The sequence below is a fragment of the Poecilia formosa genome, unplaced genomic scaffold, assembly GCF_000485575.1.
Source record: "Poecilia formosa unplaced genomic scaffold, Poecilia_formosa-5.1.2 Scaffold7, whole genome shotgun sequence".
Taxonomy (NCBI): domain Eukaryota; kingdom Metazoa; phylum Chordata; class Actinopteri; order Cyprinodontiformes; family Poeciliidae; genus Poecilia; species Poecilia formosa.
The window spans coordinates 1,742,720-1,756,446 of record NW_006799946.1 but is presented as its reverse complement, the minus strand read 5'-3'; the positions used below and the strand labels follow the sequence as shown (position 1 = coordinate 1,756,446).

General features: G+C 37.8%; 2 long non-coding RNA genes across 2 annotated transcripts; one reads left to right on the top strand and one right to left on the bottom strand.

Moving 5' to 3' along the window:
* Positions 1-699: 699 nt before the first annotated feature.
* On the bottom strand, positions 700-6,137 carry LOC107838553 (uncharacterized). The gene is made up of 2 exons (XR_001664637.1): positions 4,122-6,137; positions 700-3,181 (listed from the first exon to the last, which is right to left on the bottom strand). It is a non-coding gene; the product is annotated as an uncharacterized LOC107838553 (long non-coding RNA).
* On the top strand, positions 3,177-10,092 carry LOC107838551 (uncharacterized). Its single transcript, XR_001664635.1, has 3 exons — positions 3,177-3,336; positions 8,686-8,863; positions 9,863-10,092. It is a non-coding gene; the product is annotated as an uncharacterized LOC107838551 (long non-coding RNA).
* The last annotated feature ends 3,635 nt before the right edge of the window (positions 10,093-13,727 follow it).

The following is a 13,727-nucleotide window of genomic DNA, read 5'->3' as shown; positions in this document are numbered from 1 at the left end:
TTTAGAAGATATTTCATCTGTCAGCCCATGAAGAAGACGACACTTTTAAAGATGCATTTTTTTTTTAGGTCACTTAGCTTTAAATGGTGATTATTTTTAGAGGTAAATATGTGGATTTGTTTAGCTCCATTTTTAGTGGGGGCGGTTCATTCAGTGGTCATTGATCACGGCCTTGTCAAAGAAAAAGTTTAAGAAACACTCGGATGTAAACTCTTTTAGAAATAAATGCACTTGCACCTCTCGAGCCTTTTTCCCATTTATTTGTATAGCACATTTCAGCAGGAAGGCATTTCAAGGAGCTTTACATAATTAAAAACAAAATAAAAACAGCATGTGACATTGAATAAACAGTAAGAAAGGGAAAGATATTTTGGTAAAATTACTTTTGTTACGGAATTTAAGCGCCTGTCATCGCTGGACTCCGCCGTCCGTTTAACACGGGTATTATCCAGGCCCCGTCGCCTAACAGGACAAGGTCTCCAACCTTGCAGCACCAGGCTCCGTCCACCTATCACACAAAGTTTTGCGCTAGGACTTCACCATCCTACACGGATTTTTGTGCACGTCTTACAAAAAAAAAAAAAAAAATCATCATTTACATCATTAAAATTTTAGTGAGAACGCGAGCAGCAGCGTTCTGCAGCTGATCCAGAACGCAAGTATAGCTACTCTTTAAAGGTTCTCCAGTTTATATTTCGAAGGTTTTACAAATAATTTATCCATACAACTGAACAGGAAGAGGATAGTTAATGTCTGCGTGTTTCTGCTCAGAAAAGACAACCCTCATCCGTCCTCCTCTGGGTTTCATTGCGGACGTAATCTAAAAATCAGTTTTGTCTCCAACACAATGAATGGTGGAAGATACAGCATTCATTGAATGGTCTGTGTGAATAAAATGGAAACTCTGAGACTTAAAAGATTGTTTTTATAAAAACAAACCTGATTCAAACTTATGAGATACCCAGAATTAAAAAAAAAAAAAAAAAAAAAGAAAAAGAGAAAAAAACAATTTCACAAGAATACTACACAGGAGAATTACAACTCTCATAATAGAGAAAGATGCACAGCACATTTTTAGGTCGTTACCTTACTTCAGTTTCTTACCTAAAGGAATGACCTCGACTTGACCTCAATTACAAACCTTAACTCAGCTATTATGACAACAAGCTCCATACATCTGCTAAATGCAGCAGAAGAAAAATCAAACTGTGACACCAATTATGTCCTCGTTTATACATCACGTCCCCCGACCAAGTGTAGAAATTACCCCTCCGACCACACAACGTTCAGCTATTGAGTTTGTGTGAAATGAAATCCTCGCCTGAGCAGAGTTCAGTTTGACTTTAATTTTCCAGCTGTTGCATAGACCCACTTTTTGTTCATGATGTTGCAGGGCATGGGAGATGGGGGAGAGATGTAGAGCGTGAAGACATTTAACAGGGAAGTCAAACATGCAATACACAAACCTCACTCGACATTCATTTCTTCTCTTCACAACCGCACATTACGTGCCGATTGCAAAAAGAAATAAATAACAGGCTTTGAATGTGTTGTAAACATCTTTTGACAAAGTAATGATGTCATTACCTTGTAGATTACTTTGAACTCAGGAAATTACTTCTGTGTTTTTATTTTCTTTTATATTTAACGATTTGTCATTTGTATCAACCACCTGATGAGCATCGTTGGTGACGCAGCTAAAGTAATGATCTGTGAGACTCTTAGGTCGTTCCAAGAAGTCATAAATCATAAAATGTAAAATCGAATTTGCTTAAAAAGATAACATACTGAGATTTACGGTAATATATCAACACAAAATAGTACATAACTGTGCAACTGAAGAAAGTATTGGTGGAAGGTATTATGAAATTGCAATTGAATATTTTAACCAGTAATTGTATTCAAGTTGGTATTTGCAGCCTCCATTTGCAAGAACCCAATTCAATTTGACCACAACTGAAGTCATGTTTTAATAACATCGAAACGTAAATTGAGTAGACGCTGCATGACTCGTAGATCTTACTTAACATTTAGTGCACATAACTTGACAGTTTTCATTATTCAGTAATTGTTTTTTTAATTATAGTTTACAGCAAAGTGTCCATCTTGTAATAGAGCTTTGTACTCTGCAGCATTCACTCTGAAAGTTTTGACAAAGAAATACCAAAAGTTCAACAAGACGAGCATGTAGGAAATCTCAAAGAAGAAAAAAAGAACAGGAAAAAAAATAAAAAATACAGAGATGCCTAATGTGATTCTAGGGAATTTAAGAGCATTAAACACTGTGGCGCAATTACTTCCATGCTGTGAGTGTTTGTCACAGATGAATAAATGAGGGTTAATTTGAATGCAGCGAGGGGAATCTACATCAGCAATGAAATCAGCATGAATAATGGAGTAAACAAACATGAACAGTTGGACTCGATGTATATTTAATGCATCCTCTTGTTAGGTAGCAGGGACATGGCTAGATTTTTTTATTTTCTTATTGGGGGGGTTCCAGGGGGCAGGGAGGGGCACAAACTGTAGAAGGGTGGCACACTACATTTGCAAATTCATCTGTAAATCCCCCTAAACTTGATCGTCCATCTAATCTGACTGGTCCAAAAGTCTTGGCCATGCAGGGAGGACAGGAACCATGGACAGGAACCATGGACAGGAACCATGCTTTTTAGGCTTACATATTTGGAGGAATATTAACACTGCATGTCACCATGAACATCCCACTGGAGCGCAGTCAAGAGCTAGTATATACCATGAACACCCACATATCGATGTTACTTTTGAATACATAATTAGTCTAATATGCATAGAAGGCTAATTATAATACAATTCATTCAAAGCTTTTATGCATTTTTTTTTACCTTCATTCTGTTGATGTCCCCTTGTTTTTTATTTCACTTTTCAGCTTAACTAACTTGACATCTCAGCCCACTTCCACTGCTACTCCACTTCTACTTGTCTTTTCCTCCTTTCTTCCCCACTCTCGCTCTTTTAGTCCCCTCTCCTCCTTCTCGTCTCTCCTGCGTTTGTCTTTGTCTTGAGTGGAACAAGAGTGAGCTCTCTAACCGAGCCCCGATGGGTCGGATTGACTTCACATCCTCTGGGCCTTGTGACTCAACAGCAGCGAGCAGAAAAATGCAACGTTCTTTCCACTGGAAACTAAATGGGCCCAGATGTACTGGAGGAGAGGCAACCAAACGGGCAAGTGGTGGCGAAGATGGGGACATGAAAAGGACATGAAAGGACAGCGTGTCTTGCATTAGTTGGCTATAAAAAGAAAGATTATAGTGCAACCAGTAGAAGCAAAGACAGAATTACCCCAATGAGTCACAGGTAACTAAAGTTCATTTCAGCATTGTTAAATTTGTTGTTAGGCATTTATTTTAATTTTTTTTTTTAGAGCAACATTTAAAAAAAAATAATAAATCACTGTGGGGATTTTTGTAGTGTTTCTGTAGTAAATGGGACTACACTTAGAACAGTCTCAGACTTACAGAGAAAATGTTTTTGTTTTTTTTTCACAAAGTTTGCTTTTTTCCATTATTTTTTGCTTTTGTGTAAATGTTTCTGCTTTTTGCATTAATTTTCATTTACTTTGCAATTAGCTACCTTTTGCTACATCCCTTTTCACAGCACCCTTGCCTCAATGCAAGACGCCAAAACCTAAAGCAATAAAGTTCTCAAGAAACCTTTGGCAGTATAAGTATTCTAACTTCAGCTGGATCAGCCAGGTTCCTGCAGCTTTTCACAGTCAAAAGTTTATCATGTATCTCCGGCAAATTAATTATATCCGACATCTCAAAATATGGATGTGGATGATGGGTGGTACCTCAGAACTGTGACTACCTCCTGGTATAGATATGTTGTTGTTGTTGTTGTTTAGAAACTACAATGACTACAAATTAACTTATTTTGTGATGACATGTGTTCAAGGCACTGTTTTCAAGATTCCTCTGTACAGAAAATACATTTTCGAGGATGCTTAAACCACACAGGTTTAAATCTATAATTGTTCTTTGACTAACTTTGAAAGTATCTGAAAAAAAGAAAGAATAATTTTTTCCACGATAAATATTAGTATCGCTAGATTCGTACTCCCAAAAAGTTTTTCCTCAGACCTTAAAGAATGACGTGTTGACCTTTGAGCTGCAGACACTTCAAGAGCTGGTGGCTGCCCCTGAGACGATAACTGCCCGGTGTGTTGGTGTCTCACTGTAAACTGAGTTGACAGAAGCTGCGGCGTCTGCTGGGAATCCAACTTTCATGACCACCTTTTTCTGGAGGCTTTCAACCCATTCAGGCGTGCCTCCACTGCCTCCTTACCTGAATCGCTCTCGTCGTGTGCATCAAGCTGTCAAACACACACACACACAAAAAAAAACAAAAAAACAAGTATGATGTTTTGACCATTAATGTCTCGCAGTCAGGCGTCGCGCGAGTCAATTTCGTTAAAAGAAGTCACCCGTGTCTGTTGGCATTCCAGCACGTTTCCATCTCCAAAAAGTCTCCCTATTGTTTGTTTTCTACTGTTAAGCATTCCAAGTTTCTGCCATAGGGTATTTGGGCAGATAATAACACTAGAGATTGATAATGTTCGCAGGTGTTTATGTTTCAGCGTTCCACCTGTACTTTTAGGTACTTTGCAGTGTTGCAAATTTTGTGAAACGTCGTCTGTGACTTTAGTTTTTGTGATTAAAAAGCTAAGTTTTGGTAATACCATAGAATCGGACGTGGATGCATTTCTTACAAAAGTTCATTGAATTGAGAGGTTTACCAACCTAACCCCATCCAGATCATCTAAATGTCAATGATTATTCCTTACAGCTAACGAAAACACTACACTTCTGTTTCTCAGCTAATTAAAATATCACAGCGGACAGATTAAAAAAGATCTCGTATCAGAATTGTTATGTTGCGAAGGATATTGACTCAACAGTTCTCCAGCACACAGTCAGTAACATCCTCCTCTGGGAAGATAAGTCACAAAATGCCATTACCAAAAAAACAAAAAAAAGCTGGCTGTTCACAGTGTTGTTGAGTCCAAGCCTATTGATGGAAAGTTAAGTGGAAGGTGTGTAAGCAGGGATAAGTGCAGGCTTCAGGGGATTGTGAAAACAAAGGAAGAGGTTTACAAGATGTGTTGGCATGTGAACAACTGTCACACTCTCCAGTTTGAATTGTTGATGCAGGGCAAGGTAGATCCCTGCTTTTATGTTGTTTATACCAAATTATGACCGTGTCATATGGATGTTAAATTCAGATTTATGAGATCAGAAAATCTCTTTTCGACCTATTATTGTTTGATTTTGGTGAGCCTTTGTGTATTGCTCACCTATTCTCCCCTGACATAAAACAATGTATATTTTTAACGTATTGTCCACACAGCTTCTCTATAAACCTGAGATATAGTTTAGCATGAAAATCACAGCAGATCAACATATTTTTTTAAAAATATACCCAAACCAGCTTTTCTGGCACCAAAATCACCCTTTTTTCTCATTCTGTCGAAAGGTTCAAGCTTCAACAAGTCTTCCTCAGCACATCTGCATCCCTAGTTGAGTTGCTGCCATTGGATTATCTTTATTAAACCATATTATTTGAGATTGTTTATTTAATATTAGAATACTACGTAAGACCAATAAAACCTATTTTTAATATAGAAATGTGGTACTAAGTAAAAGTGTTCAAGACCTGCTTATGAAATTTAATGAAATGATATCAGACTTGTGTTAAAGGTTATTTTCAAAAGGTACTTTAATGTGACAAACAAGCTTAATAGGAAACACATATTTAATTTGTTGAATATAGCAGTTTTTTATAGATAAACATGTGGAAAAATGTCCATATCTGTAACTAAGGTGCACAGACCTATAAGCGTAGGGACAGAAAAACCCTGTGGTATTTTCAGAAGCATTTTTTTCGCTGCCTCGGATAAGTTGAACTCATCTTATCACCTTCTTTATCCTTATGTAACCTGTTCAACTGTGATATCATTCACACACACGCACGCACACACACATTTTTCTGTAAGATTTGATCTTCTACAAGCCTTTATCACTTCTGAAAGCACAGCGTAACGCTGCCAGGTGACGAAGGTGGCTTCACAAATGTAGAATAGAATAGAATAGAATAGAATAGAATAGAAACAGGCTTTATTGTCCTGTGAAGGGACAATAAAGAGAAAACAGAGAAAAAAATGTAAAAATCAGATATTACTTGTAAAAAAAAAATATCCATTTTACTTTATTATTCTTGCAGAGTATATGAGGTTCAGTGACAATCACTTTTGAGCAGATCTTCTGAGTAAAGAAGAATGTGCAAGTATTTCAATCTGTAGATGTGTAAACGGAATTACAGACAATTCCCCACCCCCAAAAAATCACTGTTAGCTGTACTTGGAGCGACATGCGTCTCACCAATGTATAAACTCATGGGAGGTGAATAAAAATGCACGCCACCCTTTTCAGATTTTCATTTATTTTTATTTTATTTATTTGTTTTTATTGAAAAGTGGGGACCATGTACTTTCCCCAGCAATAAAAAGGAACATGTTTTGTTGGTCTATCACATAAAATTCACTAAAAACACCTTGATTATAATCTCTAATAAGTTTGATGGAGACACAGTCAGACAAACAAAAAAAATGGGGGGGAGAGGGGGCGGACTGTATGAACTATGTAGAATGGAGTGAACTCCATTCAGACAGTTCATTCATACAGATGATACAGAAAGGAAACTTAGGTTAAAATATCCTTGTTTTTGTTTTTTTAATGTTTGTTCACTTTCCATTGCCCTTCACAGTTATGCTCAAAAATTCAAGGAGTACCAATATAAAAGAATTAGCCGTGGATGCCTTTTTTTTTTTTTTTTGCCTTTTCTCTCATTCAGTGCGCCTCCTAGAGCAGAACGTAGTGCTGAGTTTCTTAGTGCTCAGAGAAGGGAAAAGATGCGCCTGAGAATCAGATTGCTCCTGGCTGAGCGGTCAAAAGGGTGGGACTGGTTAATTACGGGGCCATGGCTTCCCCCCGCCTGCAGTACGTTATAAATGAGAGCTGGAGGTATCACAAACCTTGAGATGTGTGTATTTGGTTCCTTGGTTGTGCTGTTGGGGGCTCATTGTGGTGCTTTGTTAATTTGTGGAGGCAAGCGTTGCCAAAATAACCCCAGCTCCATTTCAAAAGAACAAGAGAAGAGTTTGTGGTTTGTTCTGATTTTCCCAGGATGTCAGCTTTGTGAAACCTGCTAATCACAACCTCTACTTTCTTGCTTTGCCTTTGAATCACCTTCTTCATGTTCCACGAACTGATTTGTTTTTCAGACGATGAGAAGCTAAGCACTTCCTGCCGCTCTGCTTTCCTTGTTGAGGTCATCCTTGATGATAGATGGGATGTGTACGCATTAACTAGACCGGGATGTACCACACAGAAATTGCTATCCCCCCCAAAAAAAATCTCATTGAGTAACCAGGTGTGCATCGGGACTGGAGCCGGTGGTCTAAACAGAGATTGATGACAGTTTGGAGGGCAGGAGAAAACAGGCTTAAGAAAACAGCCGGATCAGGTGCAGGACAGAGAACGTCATCATTTTTGCAGTTTTTTTTTTTTTTCACCTAAAAATTACTTTACTAATGAAAGCTACAATGACTCTCTTCCAAAACATTGTGTAATGTCATAGTTGGCGGAGAGGTTTAGCGAAAGAAGAGCTACATTCTATGGAGGACGAAAACCTAGAATTAAAATTAAAAGTAGGAATTTGTAAATAAGAAAACACTTGTGGGAAAAGCAGCTTTTTGACTAATTCTGGTGTATTTAGGGAAATGTTAACTGATGTGCATTATGTCTACAAATTAAATTAAATTAAACAAATAAATCGATACACTTTATAAAGGAGAGTTTTATCTCACCTTTATGAATTAGTATATTTTTTTTAGCGTAGGTTCGTCAAATAACATACTTAAGCACGTAATGTGGCTTCTACTGTTACATGTTTCTCATTGTACTCATATGTGCATTTACGTCTCTTTAGTGATTTATTTATTGTTTTTTTTCCCACAGGTGTTTTAATTTCAGGCTTTTTCACATTTTTCTGTCTCATTATTTTGCTTTCTATTATGCATTTCTGCCTCAGTGTGCAAATGAGGAGTCACAGTGTCTTAAAGCTGCAGTACGTAACTTTTATAAAACTTTTTTTTTTTACTTGTTGAAACTGTCATCATGCTGTGACAGTACGCTATAAAACAGGTAAACTGTAAAAAAAAAAATTGCGCTTCTGTCTTCTTCCAGAGCTAGAAACAACCAATCAGAGCCAGGAGGAGTACCAGCTTTAGTAGCTTGTCTGTTGCATAAAACCACCTGAGCCCTGTTCATCCTCACTCCATCATTGAAATAAGGACAGGAACATTGTAGAAGTACAGTTTTGGAAATACTCTAACTATCACAGTACGGCCCTTAAATGTTTACACCCTGCTTCTAATTCTCCCACTTTGAGGACAAAAGGCTGACTTGTTGCCTAACATATCTCACGCAACAACAGGCACCATGCTGAAAAGATGATCTGTGGTCGCATTGTTCTGCTTGACTGGTGTACAGTGAGTGAGTGGGAGACCAACTAAATATTTGGAACACAGCTACGCTCTGAATAGCCTCCTTATTGTTCAACTCATTTGAATTCCTCCTTTTTCAGAACAGATTCCAATCGGAGGCTCAGTCTGGGCCTGGCCTTGCTGAAAGGGCCGAGCTCATTCCATTTCCAGCGATGGGAGTGATTGGGGAGAAGTGAGCCTGAAGATTGCTGAAGTAATTAACATTCGCGGCTGGTTGGCAGATCCAATCGTCTTGTCTCGGATGCAGGAGGAGCCGTCGTACGCGTATACACACACGCACACACACGCATACACAACAGAGCTCCAAATTCAAAGTTTAATTGCATCCTGCAGCACAATAAAATGTGTCCTCGTACGCGCAGACAGCTGTCACACTCAGAATTTTGTGCTGCTTTGATGATTTGGTTAATGTGCAAGTGGAAGTCAAAACAACCAGAGCAGCTGTCGTTTACGTCACGTTTCTGAATGTATGTCGCTGAAATAGTTTGCCGTTTTTGTGCTGGTGAATATCTCTTTAATGACGCCTTCGTAAGGCTGCAATTTATTCAATCGGAAAGGATGATGTGTGAGATCTTTTTCTCTACTGAATTTCTTTGGTTCCTTCATCATCGCCAGACAATTTTAATGATTATCCTTTTTTTTTAATTTCAAACTGGAAAGATGTTGTCTCCTTACTTTTCTTTGCTCTCCTGACTTTCTTTTACTCTTTCATCTCAACTTTCCACCCAGCTGTTGTTTCAACTGGTTTTCCCTCCTTTTTCAGTTTGATTTGGTTAGTTTGTGCATTAGATATGAAATAAAACGTGCATCGTAAACACTTTTACATTTTAATTTTCTAAAACTTAAGTGTGGAGGACTTCCCTAAGGAAAGCTATTTAAAACTTTTTTTTTTAAGTGCTTGAATTTTCACAGATGAAGGGAAAGATAACAGGTAAATAATCACATATTTTTACAACAGGACACAGATGCACTAATTTCAATCATATTTTCCAAAATGTTATAAAAAAAAAAATAAATTTTACTTTGTTGAAAATTCAGACACTGTCCTGCATTTTATTCTTAAAATTAAATACCCATACGCCCAAAATATAGTAGAAAAAACATACATTTCACATCAGCTTGAATTATATTTCTTCTTTATATCTTCTCCACTCTGAAACCTTACTTGCCACTTTAACAACACCTTTGTCGCTGGCCCAGATATTATTGCACTCATCTTATGTTTTCCCTTTTTCTTTCTCTCCATCACCTTTTTAGAATTGGAGGCCGTTGTCTCAAGGTGACTCGGAGCATCTGGAGCCGTTCGCCACAATATACGAAGCAATTTAGTCGCAGACAGGAGCTGTGAAGAGACCGGACTCCTGCCCTCTGGTGACTCCAAACATTGTGGCTGACGACCCTGTCAAGGTTGCAGCTCACAGTTCATCTGCATACGTGGAAAGTCCTAGCAGGCAACACAATTCAGTTCTTGAAATTAATCTTGTCTGAAAAAAAAAATAAAAACCATAAACAGATTTATGCACCTGATGGAAAAAGCTGAGTGTCCCTGGTGGAAAATTAGGAAGTGATGTGTGTCCGTGTAAGAACGTCTGTGAGTAAATGAATAATGCTTCAGCTTCTTAGGAGGTCCTTACAGGCATCCGAGTCTTCCTGACATGAATATTAAACCTCCACGCAGGTAAGGGCGTCTAATTGTTCTTAATTTCTCAATTTGCATCCCTCCCTGAGGAAAGACTATTGGAATATTTGTGAAACATGATGGCTGGTGTTAGGTTGCATAAGTCCGCAGCCAATCCCATTGATTGCTTTTATATGCATGACTCACGTATTGTCTCTCATCTTTCATCACACGGCGAAACGGGTCCTTCATCAGCATCGATGCGGCCACAAGACACGCAGTTGTGCTCATGCGCCACAGTCTGTCAAGGCTCTTAGGCAACGGGTGACAACAGCGACTGCAGTGAATCCTAATCGTAGGGTTTAGTTATCACTGTAAAGACCTTAGAAAGGAATCAAATGAAAATAGAAGTTATATCCTCATGAATATTATCATTGAAATTATGCTTATATATTATGCTACCTATTTTCTATTCCATTTGTGTTCCTAACAAATAACTCCTAGAAGAAAAAAATAAGTGTTTATTCTTGTTTTTATCCAACTTGACGACTTCACTATAGTCGTCTTTCCCTTTAGTTTTTCCTCTTTTTTATCCATGAATACAACAGCTTCATAGAATAACAGTTGGCATGAATAGTTATAATCATATAATATGTATTTTTGCTTTGGTTAATATCTGCATGCTTCAAAAATATAAAATTACAAAACATCTGATAGTTTACACATGTTTACTGCACAGAAAATTAGACTTTTTTATCGTTTTGCTGTTTGAGGAGCACAAAATAACAAGTTGACGTTTTCCTGTTCATTATTTAAACGTTCTGCCTATTTGAAGAAGTCTTTAGCTGGCTGCATGGAAGACATAGCTTGTAGCTTGCCAACTATAGTTGCAGCATTTCCCTTATTTGAATGTGAATGACAGTCGTTTAGTTTTTAAACCATGAACGTTTGCAATTTAGAAATATTTTCAGACAGCCACTTCTCTGTCTCGAAATCAAAATAAAATTTTAACCCTGGGAAAGATAAACAATGATTAAATTATTGAAAAGGGGATTTGAATCGCTACCTATCGTGGAGGGAACAAAATGTTCCCAAGGAGGGGTATGAATTGATGCCTGGCACCATTTCAAAGTATATTGTGGCAATTGAAGTCCAGTAATAAAATACTGGAACTATGTTGTTGCAACGCTATAAAAAAAGGCTTTTCTCAGACATATCCCGTATATCTGTAAACACAGATTACACAATAAACTGGAAAAATAAAAAAATATATATGTTTTTTATTTTTTGCTAGATATTCAGCATTCATGTACCCTACATTGTGATAAAGGTGGATTTGTTTGACCAATTTTCAAAGTGATTAATTAAGTAAGAGAAGAGACTTCATCTACGTTTTTAGACAGATTTTTGTCTTCAAATGCTTTAACAATAAACCAAACCTACACATTGAGGGAAATTGAACACTTTTTTGCGCTCACAAGCTTATCAAATAATGACTGAAGGTTGATGAACTCTTTTCTATTCTTAAAGGATGAGAAGATTTCAAATTACCTTGAACTCTAAAAATACTGGATCAGTAGCAGAGCAGGGGATGTAATCAATATTACAGTCTAGTCCAAGGCAATGCTCTACTAACAAAGCAGAGAGTAATGGAAAAATCAAAGCGCTCAATGTTTGGTCTCTGTAACATTACTCATCTGCTCTCCTGAATGGAGTCTTATCTCATCATCGCTACACACAGAGAAAGAGAGAGAGCAAGCGTGGTAGAGAGTAATTGCTGTAGCAACCGGTCACCTTCAGGTAAAAAAAAAAAACCCTAGTCTGAAGTAAATTCACTTCAGGTGGGTCTTGCTTAAAAATCTGTAAGACTCATCATACCCAACCCAAAATTTCTCAGGTTTACCACAATTATCAAATTGAAAGTTGGTGTGTTTGTGCTGTGTGCTTGTGTTAGTCAGAGGATGACCCCAGAAGGCTACAGCAGGCGAGTGACCTCCATATGACAAGATCAGAGAAGGGGGATTGGATCAGTGACCAAATACTGTTCTTCATTTATTATTCACACTTATTTTTGTCTATAGCACTACTTATTTTAACTTTAGCATCAGACAAAACTAGAGTACCATGTCCTTATTCCTATTGATACTTGAGTAGTTCCTATAATAAAAGAGTAGCATACTCAAACTGAACAACGTAAATCAACGTCAGTTACTCTGTGTGATCAACTGACTTCAGGAAAGATGAGCAGATCATCTTATTTTATCGAAGGCTTCATTCTAATGGCAATGGGTGGATAGACAATGGTACTCTTTCCAGTGAGTGTCTGGGGGATCTCAAGGTGTCACCATGCAAAAAGGGATATACCGTACATTCGATCTGACGACTTGTAGACAACTCCTCCTGGAATTCGTTATACCCAACCTCAGTTTTCTGTTGTGCAAGTGGTGTATCCATAAAGAGTTGTCTTTTGTAACTTCTTGGCCTTAGCACAGTCAGGCTTTGTAAGTTTAAATGTGTCCACAAGCATTTGTTTTCGTCTACCATTGCTGCGTTTGCCAAAATCTCTCTGTGTTTTTGCCATTTACCATGAGTGACCCTACCAGCAGATAAAGCGCAGGACAGCACAGTCCCACACAAGAGGACTCGACCATCTCCATTCTCAATGACAATATTTATGCATTTTTGCAGGCTACAGCAAAGGAGCGCCTCGGTTTGTTTTATTTCAATTGATATGTGAAACGTTTCTAATGACCTGCATCATCATGTGTTAAAATGATGTAAAAGACATACAGATATTAAAACACGCAACCTTATTTTCTTTTCTTAGAAAGCCGATTCATTTCTTTGTCGATCGGGGAAAATGAAAATTACCTATGAAAAAGGAATTGGCAATATCTTATTTTTAGGCTGGTGTGGCTACATATTTAAGACTTTGCACCCTATTATAATTCCCATTATTGTTGTGTTTTCTATTTTGATATCTATTTTACTTCAGTTCAGTTCTTTGTCAGTGATTTTAGTTTATTATGTTTACTTATTGTGTGCAGTTATTTCTGTGTTTAATTATGTTTCTTGGGTATAGTTATTCTCTTGTGTTATTCATTTCTAGTACCCTGTGTACTCTCCCTTGCTCACTGTACCATTTCCTCTCTCTCTCTTCAGTCTGCAGGCTGCTCTCTCCCATCACACCTGCAACCCATTAACCAATCATCCCAGGTCTTTTGTTCCGGCGTTCACCCTCATAGTATTTAAACCCTCTTCTTGCACACACTGCTTGCTGGTTCCTCCTGTTAAATCCTGTTATTTCCCTGTCGTGTCCATATGTTCTCATTCTGGCTTTTTGTTCCTGAATTCTTGTGTTTGTGGTCTGCTCTGTCTCCCTGTGGTTTTCGTAAGTTTTTGATTATCACCTTTTTCATTAAACGTTCACATCAACTCTTCCTCTCTACCGTATTTGGGTCCACCTACAAACAATTTATCATGACAGATGTACCATTTAAGAAA